The sequence below is a fragment of the Toxorhynchites rutilus genome, chromosome 3 (genome assembly GCF_029784135.1).
Source record: "Toxorhynchites rutilus septentrionalis strain SRP chromosome 3, ASM2978413v1, whole genome shotgun sequence".
Taxonomy (NCBI): domain Eukaryota; kingdom Metazoa; phylum Arthropoda; class Insecta; order Diptera; family Culicidae; genus Toxorhynchites; species Toxorhynchites rutilus.
In genome coordinates, this window is record NC_073746.1 from 71,420,472 (window position 1) to 71,436,742 (window position 16,271).

Sequence of the window (16,271 nt, forward strand, 5' to 3'; positions counted from 1 at the left end):
GTGCCCCTCCTTTCGGTAGGTGTTGGCAAGGTCCAAGGCAAAATATTGAAAGATTTTCGGCGGATGATAACGAAAAATGATAGGAAAGAGGAAACATTTGTCGAGCGGTTACGCTTCCGCAGTTTGGAGGCCACACGCAGCGTTTGATGGGAGTTTAGACCTCCAATTCGGATGGTGTTCATCGCATAATTTTACGCATTATGCGTACTCAGTAAATTGTTGATTTCATCTACTTCTTGCGCTAATATTTGCAAATCCAATATTTTTTGATTATTTTTTTCGAAGTGCTTGTAATAATACAATATTGCAACAATACTTGAATTTAGATTTCAATCGATTTGAATTTTTTTTTTAAATTGTTCAAATTACTTTGCCTTTTTTTATCCCTTTTGTTTATTTTAGGCTCATTAGTATTTTAGCTGTAACAGAGCCGAATTTTAATCGTGTACATGTCACATATTTATCTATAATTAGCACATTACACAGTTGCCATTTTTCGGCGTTAGAGTATTCCCTTCTATACCATTGCAATGGTACACATTTACACAGTAGCCATTTAGGCGTAGGAGTTTTCTATCTGTTCTTCCATTATCCAGTTAAGACTGGACAGCGGAGACAGTCGTTGATCCATTGTTGAGTTATTTATAGAACAGCAGCCCGATGTTTCTTGCAGAGCAGAGCAGTTGTATGGATGAATCGATCTTATTTCGACCGTGGATCGATCTCCATCGCTGATGATTGTTGCGTGGACGTAGTTATTCTGTAACAACACAAAGATGGTCAATGGGGGCCCTGAGTTTTGAACTCACGATCGATCGCTTACTAAGCGAACGCGCAACCAATGTGGCTACGGAGGCCCCCTTACTTTGCCTTTTCATTACGTCAATTCGATCAAATGAGATTCCGAAGTCATTTAGCATTATTTTTTTTCAATATTGATTCTTAAATTCCCAGATATTTATGTATCGACGCGAATCGGGAATATTTTATTTGACCACAAATTCTATGATTTTTTCAAGCTCCTTTGTTTCATCTGGATGTTAAAAGAATAACAGTATATGCAGAATTCTCATGAGTATACTCCAAAAATTATTTTTCTGTCTCGTTACATATTTCTACGTCGATTTTGAAATCAGAAAGTAAACCTGGTGTAGTGATGAAGGCAATTTCTCATATATATATTTTTAATTTGATGTAAAATCTAAGTGAGGAAATTCAGAATTTGGTATGTGAGAAGTAAGCAATCCAATCTTCAACTTATTTGTCACGTCTTCACAACTCGTCGATGATTCATAAATTTTCCTACCATATCTGCTAGTTTCCATACTTCCAGTCATTCAAACACTCAATATCATTTGAGCTTGAGCTTGGGTAGACTGTATAATTCGTAGTTGCTCTCCGTGATTGACTTGAACCAGCGAAATTGCACAAAGAACACACTGAATGACGCTCGGGAGTAGCAAATCATTCTCATTGTGCAAGTTTCGATGATTCGAGCATTAAATAGTCAATAAAGACAACGGCCACGTTCCTACAGTTACCAGGGGAAGGGAAGGAACGTTAGTATGATATTCGCCGCCCGAAGGCCAGAAGGGTCGCCTCTATAGTGTGGTTCCCTAGCGAATATCAAACATTCAATATCATTTGGTAAACTTTCTCCCGTCCATGTCAGAGATTGATTTTTCAAAATGAAGGTAGCGACTACGAATGCTAACTATGAGTAACTATCAGTCTACTGAAGCTAGTCTACTATGAGTCTACTATGAGTCAGAGCATCTGTAGAAAATCATTTTCAACATACAAAGTAGAAACCTTAGGTCTCATAGTTTTCTACGAATATCGTTTTCTCGTACAAACTATGGCTACAATGAGCCTCTGTCGAGTTCAACCAATGCAGTTGTTTCTTCGATTTCTGGTTGTCTCGCACATTGCTCATTAAACGCTACACGCTCCCCAATTATAGGCACTGCCATTAGTAACTAGTTTCTTTCTTCTCAATATATAAATCTATGTATTCATAAGTGTAATTTAATCTAGTTTATTTTATTATCGGATCATCATAAGGGCTATAATTGTTACCCGTTGATATGAATAAATGTAAATTGAAATTCACTGTACCTGTAACCACTCGGTACTTTTATTACTGTATGAGTAAAAGTGCGAAACTTCCTGCAAACTATTGATTCCCGTGACAAAAAAAACTCTGTGCAATAAACGTTGAGATTTACTGTTACATAGAATCATTTTTTGTCAAACATCGAGTCGTCGATACGGAAAAACAGCCCAAAAAGTTAACTTTTGACAAATAAGTAAATCTCATGCAATTTTAAGACATTTGGCATCAGCATTTAGATTTTAAAAAATGTCAAATATTTTTGCTATGAAAAGTGCTTAGCCATAAAAAAATATGAAAACTGGTCTAGACAATAATCGAAAAGTCATTCATACATCGAAAAAAGGACACTGTTACAGGGTAAGCGTTTTCCTAACATCACTTTTTTTATATCAATAACAACAGTAGAAAGATCTGTGCCTGGAGGCATGAAAAGAAGCATGACGTAGGGTTGTAATTGGTTACAGTCGTTTTTGAATTGAGCTTTCTTCTAATACTCCAAGTGGTTGCCCTGAAAAAAGCCTTTTCTTATATGAACAGAATATGCTTGAAGCAGGTTGTAAAAATTGCACTGGTAGGAAGAATCTGGAACCATTCATCATTATCAGCTTTTACAGAAATATTGAAATATATTTAAAACAGCATTTTCTTCCTCGTTGCCTTGCGATATTATTCTTGTCCGAAATATTGCCGTGATCGCTTTCATTAGTCTTTTCCGACGTGATTACATGAATATGAATATTGAATATTGATTCTAGACTAAGGTCATTTCAACTCTAATAGCCATTGCATAATGGTCCAGGAAGTGCGTTTAAGTGGAAATTAGCATCTAGAGCTCGACAGTTATTCTCTAGACAAAAACTGTCTGCGACAAAGTTGTTACATATTGCAGTGCGTTCATTTTCATCTTGAGAAAATAGGGTGACCAAAATTTTCGATGAAATAAAAAATCTAACTTTCTTATCTTTATAGATAGAGGTAAACAGAGGACAATGTTCTAGCCCCAGTTATTTTGAACAACTTTGTAGAACAAAGTTTTTTTTTGACGTAGAACTACGTCTTTCATTAAGGGTGCCAAATCAGAAAACAGGTCACGTTTTTATGAAATAAAGTTAACGTTAATAACTATTTATGCCGCGAACGGATTTTGGCGATTTAAATACCAAACGAAACGGAAGTTCCCTAAAATTTGTTTGATATGCTATACATTACAATCCCATAGTCTGTATATGGTTTAAATTGATGAAAATTGGAAGCATTCCCATTTCCTCATACATTTATCATGTCCTTTTGTGTGCTTTCTCGAACAGAGCCGTCAATAACGAGCAACTTATCGACGAGCAGCGAAGGGGAAATCGTGAGATGTAAAGTCTTCGTGAACAAAAAAAAAAGAAGAAGAACGAAGAGGAATATTTGCCTAGAGTATAAAGTACTACTCTTCTCGAGGTTGTTGAGATTATCAGAAAGAGATTATTTCGTTTATTTAGTCACCATGAAGGTAAATGTCGTTCTGGAATGTTGTATGTGATTTGGTTTTGCTTGCCAGTAGCGAAATTTTCTCCACTAAGGATGACAGCTGCGCTTATCTCGAGCATGTATTGTTCTGCGAGCACAAGAATGAATCATCAAACAATTATCGTCAAATGATTCTACAATAAACAAACATTTCAGGGCGATCAAACTGGTAGAATGGTTATTTTAATTTTTTCTTACCATTGTAAAATAATATCCGCAGTTGTAAACAAGCGACTTGAATTGAACAACAGCGTAGTTCTACGTCAACAATGCGGTCGTGTCTTGAACACAACCTCCTATATTTTTTTTCTTTTTCTTAAAATATATATATTAAAAATATATACACATTTTATATAAGCTGCGTTAGATTCACCATGAAAAAAAAGTCACAGGATGGTTGTTTCCGAGACACGACCGCATAGTTGACGTAGGATTCCGTTAGGTTATTCGTTGATTTTGGATATGTTCGAAGAATTATATCGTTAAATTCTTTAATAATGATTTGGTGGCCCTGAAAAGGGCCGTTTTGTTTGGTTGTTGGGTATTGTTTGCTCACTCCACCTGTGTTTACCGAGTGATGATGACAGAAGGATGGTAAACAGTCGTTGGATGGTGCGTATCAGATAAAAGACACCGAAGTGGAACGAGATATGATGATAACCGCCCTCTGTGATCTCAGACGAGATACCTACTGTGTTCTGGATGAAATTAAGGAGAAAAGCCCACCAATGTAATATAAGATGATTACCAATACACAATTATCAATTGTTCTCATCAATAAAAACATGTCACTTTAATATAGAGCAGGCATATTTAAAATGGAAAAGGTTTCTTGTATAATCTTTACTTTCTGAGTGTTTATTCAACCCAATGCGAATTTTATTTGGACTAACAACACCTAATACTACATATAGAGCATATGAGGAATCACTTTTTTTTTAAATATTTCTTCACTTTTTCAATTTTTCTCGCCGTATAAAATTTTCTTGGGTGAAAATGAACACAACAAAACAGACCGCTTAAACCAAACGACCCGTTCGCGAGAGGGAATACACCTTGGTTTTTAGTTATGAAAATTGAAATAAATCGTTTCATATATCATGTCATTTTTAACACAACTGCTACCATATACAATTTTACACTTACACTTGTGCTAAATTTTTCACAATACATGATCGGTCATTGATATGAAATTTCACGAAGCAACTAACATTAAAGTTACTAAAATAAACTAAAATCCTAATTTTCACTTCCATAACTTTCTTCGTCTATCTATTGCTCGGACTAATTATGGTAGAAGTGTTTCAGTGTCAACTTGTGCCTAATGTATAGAATAAGCCGTTTCTTTGTTAGGGTTAAGATTGTGTAATTTGGATTATTGTATTCTGTTGCGCTGTTTTTCTGTTTTTCTAGATTTAAAAAAATACGCTCTTTGAAAGAATAATTTTAATTGATTTTTTTTTCTGATTTGACAAAAATTTTGTAGTTTTTGAATTAGACTTTTTTTTGTGAGAATTAAAAAAAATGTTGTTTTCAAAAAGTCGTCTAGTTCTTTTAGAGATTCAAAATATGCAAAGTTGCTTAAATGGCCAATAGTTTCACGCCCACAAGATTCCACTACAATCTTACAATCTGAGATTGTACTTAATTACCGATCTCCACTCTTTTGTGTTTTTGTGAAAAAAAATGATGGATAAATTTGCCGTCTAATGATATATTATGATGGAGAAAAGTTATCCATTTTTATCTCGTTGGCTAGCTTTAGTGATCAATATCTCGCGTAATATCGATCATACAATTTCAAGTTTAGGCTCGTTGTAAAAATGGCATTTCACACTAAAAAACTTTTGTTGTTTTTCTGTTTGCTCCATTCAGTTGTGAGTTACAGGGTGTTAACAATGGAGGCCAACAAAAAGAAAATTCGGTACATTCTACGCATTTTATTTTATAAATGTGAAAATGCAAGCCAGGTCGCTGAAATTGTGATTGATGTTTATGGTGCCGATACTGCAACAGTAAAATACGTGCAATTTAATTTATTTTCCAAAAAAAAAAAATCTTTATATTTTCTTGAAATTTTTTTTTCAAATTATTTTTTAAATTTTTTACAGTGCAATGCACAAAATTATGATCTCTACTGTCAACAAACGGACCGTTTGAAGCTAGCGATTGACAAGAAACGTTCAGAATTGGCCAACATAAGAGGTGTTTTGTTTCATAAGGGCAACGCAAGGTTATACCCATTCCAAGAGCTTGATTGGGATGTTTTAATGCATCCACCATATAGTTAGGAATTGGCACCAAACAATTATTAGGAAATTTCCAGAGTGATAAGAAACTGGTCTCAAGAGAAGATTGTGAAAATCCATTGCTGCGGTTTTTCGCTAATAACAACCAAGACCTCTATGATAGAGACATTATGGGATAACTTTAGAATGGCAACAAATTTTCCAACAAAACAGTGTATCGGACAATCCGAAGCATATTAAAAATAGTTTCGGATTTCAACCAAAACATATAACATATAACTTTTTCCCCTTTTTTCCGGAAATGACTTTTTCTTTAAACTAATAACTGGACGATTAGATGATCCAGTTATTAGACATGTCTAACATATCCAATTGAAGCCGTTTCATGAGAAACTTGGAAAATTGGCTTTTATTTTTGTGATTATATTAGTTGTAAACTAATTTTTTATTGAAAGCTGATTTTTTTTAACATAACATATCCAATAATCGGAGATGTGTTATTTTTCGTTTTGGATTCTTGGTTTTTCAAGGTTAACCGATGGTCCGAAAAATCAAATTTTTTCCCTTTTTTTTTTTCCAAAAATGACAACCTTTGAAAATTTACAAATTTTTAACTACTGGACCGATTTAGGTAATCGACACATCAAATGGATGCTATGAGCTAGTCTTCTCTATATATGACACTACACCCAAACTAGCGTTGGCAGAAAACATTTCATCTTTGGCAGAAATGATGCCATCTCGTGTACTGGATGGAGGGTCAAATGCGCAAATAATGAGCTGTTTTAAAAGCTTAAAAATGGTTTGTATGTATGCGTGCAGACATCTATTTCTGTTTTCTTTTCTCATTTCATTTGGGATTACGTCAAAAAAATTCATGCGACGTCAATGGGGATCGAACCAAGGCCGGCTGCAATGCAAAACTATTTTACCTGACCACGCTATCCACTTGGCTAATGATGCTTCAGCAGTTGTTCAGCAAATACGTGATAACGTTGCACCTGATTATAAAATGAAGTTGGGAAGTGTTTTCTAAGAGTAAAAAAGGAACGCATGAAAGAGAACAATATCTATCTCGGTCTGGGTCGTGTATGTGGCAAAGTTTGCGGAAAGCTTATTTGTCTTTTGTTTCGCTCGCTCGTATTAATCTTATATTGCTGTACCATGTATATTATACAAATGCTTACCAGTATTTGTGAGTCATGACATTTTCTGTTATGTTATGTCTCATTTAATGTCATAAATCGGGATGACGAAACATGAACTATAAATCAATTTTGGATGAAGCGTAAAAAATTAATTCTAGCCGCATAGGTCTGGTCTAGTCACTTAGGAATATTGAACGAAAACTGGAAACAAGAAGTAGCAACGAGATTGTTTGCAAAATCATAACTCTGAAACGAAAAAAGAACACCTCTGTGATATTTGGGGGTGTTAAGCGAAAACAAATTTCAAGGGAAAATATAAAAAAAATATAGCTTCATTGCTCCCGAAACCATGTAAACTATAAAAAAACAAATACAATCATTAGCTACCAAAACAAAATCCATTATTTTGCGGCTGTAATATTTTTTCGAAGAAGACTAGCTTATTGGTTTTCAATTTGATATATCGATCATCTGAAACGGTCCAGTATTTCAAAAGTTTAATTTTTTTGAAAAAAGTCATGTTTGGAAAAAAGGGGGGAAATTTGATTTTGAAATGATGAAACGTTTTGAGAAAGGCTATGATCGATATATTCAAACTTTCTATTGCTCAAGTGTCACCCGAAAACACTGTAGCAATATCAGTTTTACTTGATTGGGATGGAACTACCAATTAACATGCAGTGATTTTATTTAAAGTGGCAGATTCAAAGAAACGCATATATCAGTCAAAATAACTGAAGATTTGTTCGGTGGAAGATCTCTCTGGAGTTAAATAGATCCCGAAGCTTCCAAATTGAAGTGTGTGTGAAAAGCGTTGAGATAACTAACCACTCTTCTACGGAACCCACGAAATCTTCCATTTTATACCAAAACTTTTTCCCATATGATAATTTAAAATTATGAAATGCATTACAAATGTCTTTAGCTTCACAGTATAAAGATGGTGTATCTACTCTACACGGAAGCATTGCTCGTGCGATCCTGTTCAACCATTTTAGCGACTCTTTATTAGAGCCAAATTTGTACGCAATCGGTGGGTCGTTGTCTATTACCATAATAGTTCAACCAACCCCACAGCATGACACAGCAAAAACGGTTGACGTAAAACTCAACACGGGAGCCAAATTTGCGAAAATATAACAAAAATAATCCACTTCTCAGCACAATAAAAAATACGCCACGTGTGGTTCATTTTGGAGGGAGAAGAGGTCATTGATTTGCGGTTCTTGTCGCGTTGCATAACAATCGCAATAAAACTTGTCGTCGGGGTGACACGCAAGTTTTACGGCACGCAAAAATTGTGCGAAAAGAAAAGCAAACAACCAGAAAAAATAGGCCCCAATGAGAAAAGCCCAGTCAGGTTTCCACAGTTAATCACGGGGGCACCCTCTTTTTTTCTCATAATTTTCATTATTCGATCGGAATTACAAATTCGCTCCGATAACTGATAGCATTAGTGTGTGTGTGGCTATGGGAAAATCGCCAAACGAAATCCGCATTAAACATCGCACCAAATTCCTCGAACTTGGGAAAGACCATTCAAGTGTCTCGCTTTTCTCGCCCCCCAAAAACGCGGCGCAACGGTATGAAGGTGCGTCATGGCCCCATCATCGTCACTTTTTGACAGCCAAGATGCGCAGACAACAGGCAATTCGTTTTGTAAACACGTCATTATTGGACAAGTTTACAAGAAAGTGAATTAATGGGGTGAAGTGGCTTGTTACCGGCGATTTTCCGCTTCTTCTTGCGCGGTGCGAAATAAGTTGAAATGAAAATTTCAAATTGTGACTAGCCGGCTAGGTATTTAAAGATGTCATCGTGCGTAGCTTGAATTGCTTTTTTTTCTTTTGCTCTGTGGCAAGGCTTACGGCATCATGAGAAACGCCCAACGCTCGGGATGAGAATATCGTCTTTCTTCGTTCTTCATTTTGCTATCGCGAGGGAGAATCATAACACATCATTTCCATATTTTGTATTCAGAAACAACCTCCCGGCATTCGATGCGGATGATTACCGGCGTTCATTTATCCTCCGGCCTAGTGTGTGTTTGTGTGCCTCATCATTTCAACCGTTGCAAAATGCAGAACAAAAAAGCTGCCCGAGCCAGCCCGAGAGATATATCAACAAATGCGCGTTTTCTGTGTGGGATGTGCAGCGCTCGTTTCAAGATGAAATTTTAACGAACGTCTGATAATAAAAACGCAACACGTCGTCTTCGTGACAATCGGCGGGACGCAGTTCGCTGAGGGTATGTATGAAGCAGGAGAGGGGGGGGGGAAGAAAGTTCGTCATCGCAATAATGTCACTGACATCTCTGACCGTTTTCGAATTCTTCTTGTTGGACTGAAGCTCGATTCTCTAGAAATCTGGAAGCACTGCTGCTTCACTGAAGTACTCCTAGTGGTCAGTTCTGGAATGTTTTGACAGCAGATTGTTTGAGAGATTCGTATCTTCTAGTGGTGAAAGTTTCACAACGCTTCATTCTGCGATTCAACTACGAATTTCAGCATTTTTTTCTTTTCAAGCAGACTAAACACTATGGTGTAGATTAGTTTTTAGTACGAATATGAGTTCTCAATAGTAAAAAAAGTTCTGGTATATAGCTTTGTTCGTTTGAATTTTTTAAAGGAAAACAATGAGAATTGAAAGCGTTTGAGGCAAATGACGGATATCGCGCCAACTCAATCAGATGTTGGCGCGACCCTCTCAGAACTCAATTAAACTTTCTGGGCGTGAAGACCTTACCTAATTAAGCAACTTGGCATATACTTTGTTTTCTGAAAATTTATCTAGACTCACATATGGAAAGGGCTAAATATTTTTGATTATTTTTTTATAAAATTTTTATACTCGTAAATGTTAAGTCCTACAAAAAAGTGAACTATGAAAGAGTTTTATCAAAATAATTGAAATTTCAGAAAAAAATACTGGAAAAATATTTTTTTAAATTCTACACTGAAAAAAAATTTATTTCGAAAACTAAGAGTTGATTTTCTCAAAATGGTCATCTCAGAATTGGTAGATAAATTGTTGATAAATATGTGCCCTACAACTCTTCCATAAATCGCATCTTGTGCATGTTTAAGGCAAAACAGTTTTCCTAACAAAAACTTTTTCCAGATTTTTTCTTGAGATTTTTCTTCTTTTTTTTTTGTTCAGCTATAGAAAAAATCAATAACAGGTAGAAATGGATTGATGGTGATTCTTGGATGCTAAAGTACAGTTTTCAGCTTGTTTTTGTAGTCAAATACAATATATTTCAATTCAGAGTGCAACGACAGCTCTCAAACAATAGCCATCTGCCAAAAATCTCTTGATCGGTCGGTCTGGTATCGACCAATATAATAGTTGTTGTAGATTTAGGTATCTATTAAGAGTCACTGAAAGTCACTGTAAATATGGTAATAATAAATGGATTGTATAGATACCTAAAGGATGAATAAAATGGCTCTGCAGTTGTTTGGAAATTACCAGTCCTGGCCGTGGCGGAAAAGAAATAGCATTATTTCGTTTCTACGTAATCATCAGAACTTTTTTTTCAACAAAGAAAAGTGTGACATTATTTAGCAACATGAGTCAAGCCGTGAAATCACTTGATGTGAGACGTATTCAATAATACGGGAGGGGTTAATACCAACACTGCATTTGTAATCCTTGCAAATCCTGGAGATCACGGCTTGACTCATGTTGCTAAATTCTGATGATTACCAAAGGGTCACCATAAATCCATTTCTACCTGTTATTGATTTTTTCTGTAGCTGTACAAAAAAAATAGAAAATTTTCTAGAAAAAATCTTGAAAATGTTTTTGTTAGGAAAACTTTTTTGCCTAAAATATGCACAAGTTAGGATGTATGAAAGGGTTGTAGGGCACATATTCACAATTTATCTACCATTTCATCAAAATTTGTGATGACCATTTTGAGAAAATCGACTTTTAGTTTTTGAAATCGATTTTTTTAGTGTAGAATTTAAAAAAATATTTTTTCATTTTCGAGTAAAAAAAAACTTATGAAAAAAAGAACAAAAATATTTAGCTCTTTTCATATGTTAGTCTAGATAAACTTTCGGAAAACTAAATATGCCAAGGTGCTTAATAAGGTAAGGTCTTGCGCCCAGAAAGTTTCATTAAGTTCTAAGAGGGTCATGCCAATCCCACAGACGAGTTGGCGCGAAATCCGTTAAATTATAAAAAATAAGACTGTGAATATATATTTTTGGCGGAAGATGAAAATTACGGAACTTTCGTGAATTGTGAAAATTTGGCTACAATTCTATATGAACCTAAACAAAGCTTCTATTTTGAAAAATTTCTAGCTTTGCTATGAATTTTTTTCATCTGCTAATCGTAGAGGCGAATGAACTTTCTTTTTAATTATTTTAATTTTCCAGCGATCAGTTGTTTTTTTATCGTCGTGCATATTGATTGCGCCCAAAAAGTTTGCTTCAAAATGCGTTCTCAAAACATGCACAATATTTTCCATAAAGTATTCACAACAAACACGAATTACGATCAAACATTGATAATGAAAAAAAAACACAAAGAAGAAGGGAAACATTTGCGACTTAAGCTCCGCCGTTGCACAAAGCTTGCACCGGATGACAGTATAAAGAGAGGTTATTTGTGAATTCTTTTCTAGTTTTCGGAGGGGTTACAGCCAGCGCTGCCAAATTTTCAGATTTATCTGGAATTTTCCAGACATCCAAACTGATAGAAGAGATCAAGAAAATTACTTTTTGAGAAAAAACCAGCTGAAACGCGTCGAATGAAGGTTCGACCGCTAATACAACTCGGACTCGATTATCCGGACCCCATCACAACCCCATCAATATTGGTATCAAATGAAAGGGCTTGACTAGTAGAATACAGTTATTTATGAAAGATGCAAATCTAAGATGGCGGCCACTACAAAATGGCGGATTACATATTTTCAGTAACTGATGAAAAATTATGAAAAATGCAAATCCAAAGTGGCCGCCAGAAAATAATATGGCAAATAGCAGTTAGTAGTTATCACATCCGTTCCTTCATTGATCTACGGCAATGATAAGACTAAAATAAAATCGTGATGTATATGATGAAACAACTAACTGTGGATAATGGAAATCCAACGTTTATTTATACACATTTCAGTGGGAACAACAATGCCCCTTGGTTTCGAAATGTCTGTTAGGGAACATATTTCGGTGGGAACAAATGCTCTCCTTACTTTCATGTGTTTGCAATCCCGATTTCCTCAGACACCTTGGTTCTGAAGTCTGTGCTGGGGAAACACATTTCAGTGGGAACAAAAATTCCCCCGACATGCATACATTTTCCATGCCAATTTCCCCACGCTATATGGATTTGGAGTCTATGTTAGGGAAACACAATTCAGTCGGAAGAAAAATACCCCCGACTTGCATGAATTTGCAATGCCGATTTTCTCCAGGCACCTTGGTTTTGAATCTCTGTTTGGGAACACATTTCGGTGGGAACAAATGTTCCTCCTACTTTCATGTGTTTGCAATGACGATTTGTCCAACGCTGCATCGTTTTGAAGTCTGTGTTAGGGAACATTTTTCGGTGAAAACAAAAGTCGCCCTACTTCCATGTATTTGCAATGCCGATTTCCTCAAGGCTGCTTGGTTTTGATGGCTGTGTTGGGGAAACCGTAAATCGTGCCAATCAAAACGAGACAGTTAAGGCGTTTAGATAACGCTTATTATTTTACAATTATTCAATTGTTTATCTAATGACAAACAACATTTTATTAATTGCGATAGAAGAGTGGAAATATTCCATATCAATTGATGCAAGCATGCTTCCGATCAAGAAATAAATGTTCGAGTTATAGGCATTCGAAATCTTTCATTTTTTTCCTGCATGTTCTGTGTTAAGGTTTTCAATTTACCCCCCATATATTCCGGTTAGACATAGTCCCACGTCAAAAATATATGGCGCCATTTTGTGGTGGCGGCCATTTCAGATTTGCATTTTTTCATAAATAACTGTGTTCTACTAGTCAAGCCCTTTCATTTGACACCCATAATGAAGCGGTTCTGAGAAAATGTGTAATCCGCCTTTTTGTAGCGGCCGCCATCTTGGATTTACATTTTTCATAGATAACTGGGTTCTATTAGTCAAGCTCTTTCATTTGATACCTACATTGAAGCGGTTCTGAGAAAATATGTAATCCGTCATTTTATAGCGGCCGCCATCTTGGATTTACATTTTTCATAAATAACAGTGTTCTACTGGTCAAGCCCTTTCATTTGATATCCTTATTGAAGCGGTTCTGCCATTTAGTAGCGGCCGCCATCTTCGATTTACATATTTCATAAATAACTGTGTTCTACTGGTCAAGCTCTTTCATTCGATACCCATATTGATGGGGTTTTGAGAATATATGTAATCCGCCATTTTGTAGCGCTCGTCATCTTGGATTTTCAAGACCATGGAATACACAGTTTTGCAATGACACCAGAGATAAAGCTTTGTTCGAAATTCCAGATCAATCGGTCAACAGGAAGGGGGTTAAATTTAAATGTGATACAGCGCTTCATATAAAGTTACCAAGTTACAAAGTTACAAAATCACAAACATACAAACGGGTCAACCTCGATAAAACCGTTTAATAAATAAGTGCAAATCATAATTATAATACGTTTACCGAGAGAAAAATTTTTTTTTTTATGACTCGATTATCCGGAGTGAAAAAAAATCTATACTCCGGATAATCGAGTCCGACCTGTACTAGAAAAACTTGTTGCGAATGATTTGAATGCATAATAAATGGGTCAAACGACTTTTGTTTGTGTACGACAGCTGCTCCAATAGAAGAAATAGAAGAGGTTCTTGCATTCAATTGCTACTGGGGCTGAACAGCCAAATGCGAGAAAATTGTGGAACTACCGCGGTAATCATGGTTCGAAGCTTATACAGTGGTGGGGAACCTACTCGGTGTTGTTGAAACCATCATAGGAACTCGCTACTGAACAAAACTTCTGAATCGACCATTGAAGGGAAAATAGCCGCAATATGAGTAAAGGCGCGATAAGACGATTTTGCTGCACGACAACGCTTGGCAGCATGCTGCTCAAGTTATTGAAGGTGATCGTTATTGACGACACGGGTGATTAACAGAAAACTACAGAACAAATGTATGGAAAAAAGAGAATGCCAAATATTTGCAGCTAGCAATTTGTGTTTTTTTTTATTTTGACATAAAAAGGTGGGTTTAAATTTACTAACTTGACACATTGGAGGCTTACGTTTTCATTGTTTGAAAAACGATCTCAGGGAAATGGCATCCACTTAAATATATCGGTAAATCAAAGAAAGACCCGTTGGACCGGACGTTCACGTGGGACAGATCGCTGGCTGTGCTAAAAACTATCCGCATCTAATCGCGGAATAATTTACTAATTTCTCTTCAAAATACAATGATGTCGATGGTGTGTCTACCGTTGCACTTCTTCGCGAAGCCTTCATGGCCCTGAGCGAAGCAAGATAAAGGCGTCCTTCTCCACTGGCACCTCGATTTGGCACAACTGTAAACAGAACTACATTGAATCGCGCGCACTGTGACCCATACTTAAGGAGCGACGGAAGGTTGCATCAGAGTCAGTCCAAGGGAGTAAGTAAAGGTGGAAGTAATGCACACTTTGAATATTTATCAAATGAATCAGAATGGTTTGCCGGGTCCCGGGCAGCGATACGTGCCTCGTCGTCGTTATCGCCGTGAATGGGGAGAGATTGGATCGAGCATGCGAGCAATCAATCCCCCTTTCTCCAATGAGTTATGGCAGCAGGGCCGCGCGCGAGACGATGGCGCTTTGATATAAATTTAAATTGACTTCAAAATGACGGTAATCCAAATCGCAGGATAGACCCTAGCGAAGATAAATCAGCAATTGCGAAATTATTCAAGAGTCCAATAAGCTGCACTTTGGATTTCGGAGAGACGGCGAGATAGCGAGTGTGAGAGAGAGATATCAACACAAATTATTCATTCAGTACACGAACCATTTATGGCGGAACAAGCGCACACAGAACACGTTTTCGCGCGTGGGAACAAGACGTAAAGTATGAGTTATTGGTTATAAATAGTACCTCACTCTGTACTCGCAGAGGACCGTTTGGGCCTCGCGGTGCAAAATGTGGGCCTTCACGGGTTCCCATGCGCGAGCGTTAGAGTTTCTTTATCCGATAATATCAACTCCAATATTTGTTCACGTAGCGTAGCATTAAATTTGAACAACAGCGGAGAAGTTTCCACATTTTATCACGCAATCACCACTTATCGCGCATCCCTCTCCGCTGTCTTCCCATTATTCTGCAAAAGTAAGTGCCAATAATAACCCAGACAGTGATAATTCTACCCAACACTAAAGCGATACTTCTCGCCAATGGCAAGAAAAAAACAGCCGTAAACCTGGAGCTAACAGCATGTAGAATGAATGACAAGATGGATTTTATTCGCGGTGATTGACCGATGGTATGCAAATCATGAACTTCCTCCCTAACCCTCACCCCACACTGTACCAGGAGCCACAAACACCCCAGCGTCCGCAGCCAGGTACGATGGAAATGTACGAGAAACAACTTTATATTTACAAATCATTAAACGTCTTTCATCGCGCGGTGAACCGAACCGCAACGACACCACCATCGAACAACCATGGTATTGTGGTGGATCAGAACGGGACGCGAGTCGTTGAATATCTGTACGACACAACCGGAGTACGACCGGTGTTGTTGGACCGCCGCCGAAGCCCAGAGTGTGTAGTGTTCGCGCTCTCTGTGGGACACACAGCGCTTTTTTTTCTGTTGCTGTTGTCCTGTTCAGGTGAGGTGTTGGAAACTGCATGTGTGTGCATTGCACCTCGGGTTCATTCGATGCTGTTTTGATGCATAAAAATAGCCCCCCTCGTCACCCTTCCTCGTGATACAGCTGGGGCGCGTGGGAGCACCAAACCAGTTCAGGTGAGAAAAAGAGTGACTAAACTTCTGCGAATCTCATTGAACTCTAATCGCGCTGGATTTGTTGGATGGATATGGGACGTAAATTAGAATATATGCTGATTCGGAGCGGCCGAGTTTGCGCTTTCACGGCAGTTTTTACTTGTAAATTGCAAACATAGACACGTAACAGTTGGTGTGAATTCAATTACTCGTTGATTTGTGGGCTTTCGTGCGCAACTTGCACGCTTGATACCGTAAAAAATTTGGATGCACGAAATCAGTTTGGTTTTGAAAAAAAAA

General features: G+C 37.1%; 1 protein-coding gene across 4 annotated transcripts in view; it reads left to right on the top strand.

Annotated features, from left to right (window-relative positions):
* Positions 1 to 16,271, top strand: part of LOC129779122 (putative uncharacterized protein DDB_G0271606) — a 634,240-nt gene that overhangs the window by 442,148 nt on the left and 175,821 nt on the right. The gene's annotated exons all lie outside the window — the stretch shown is intronic.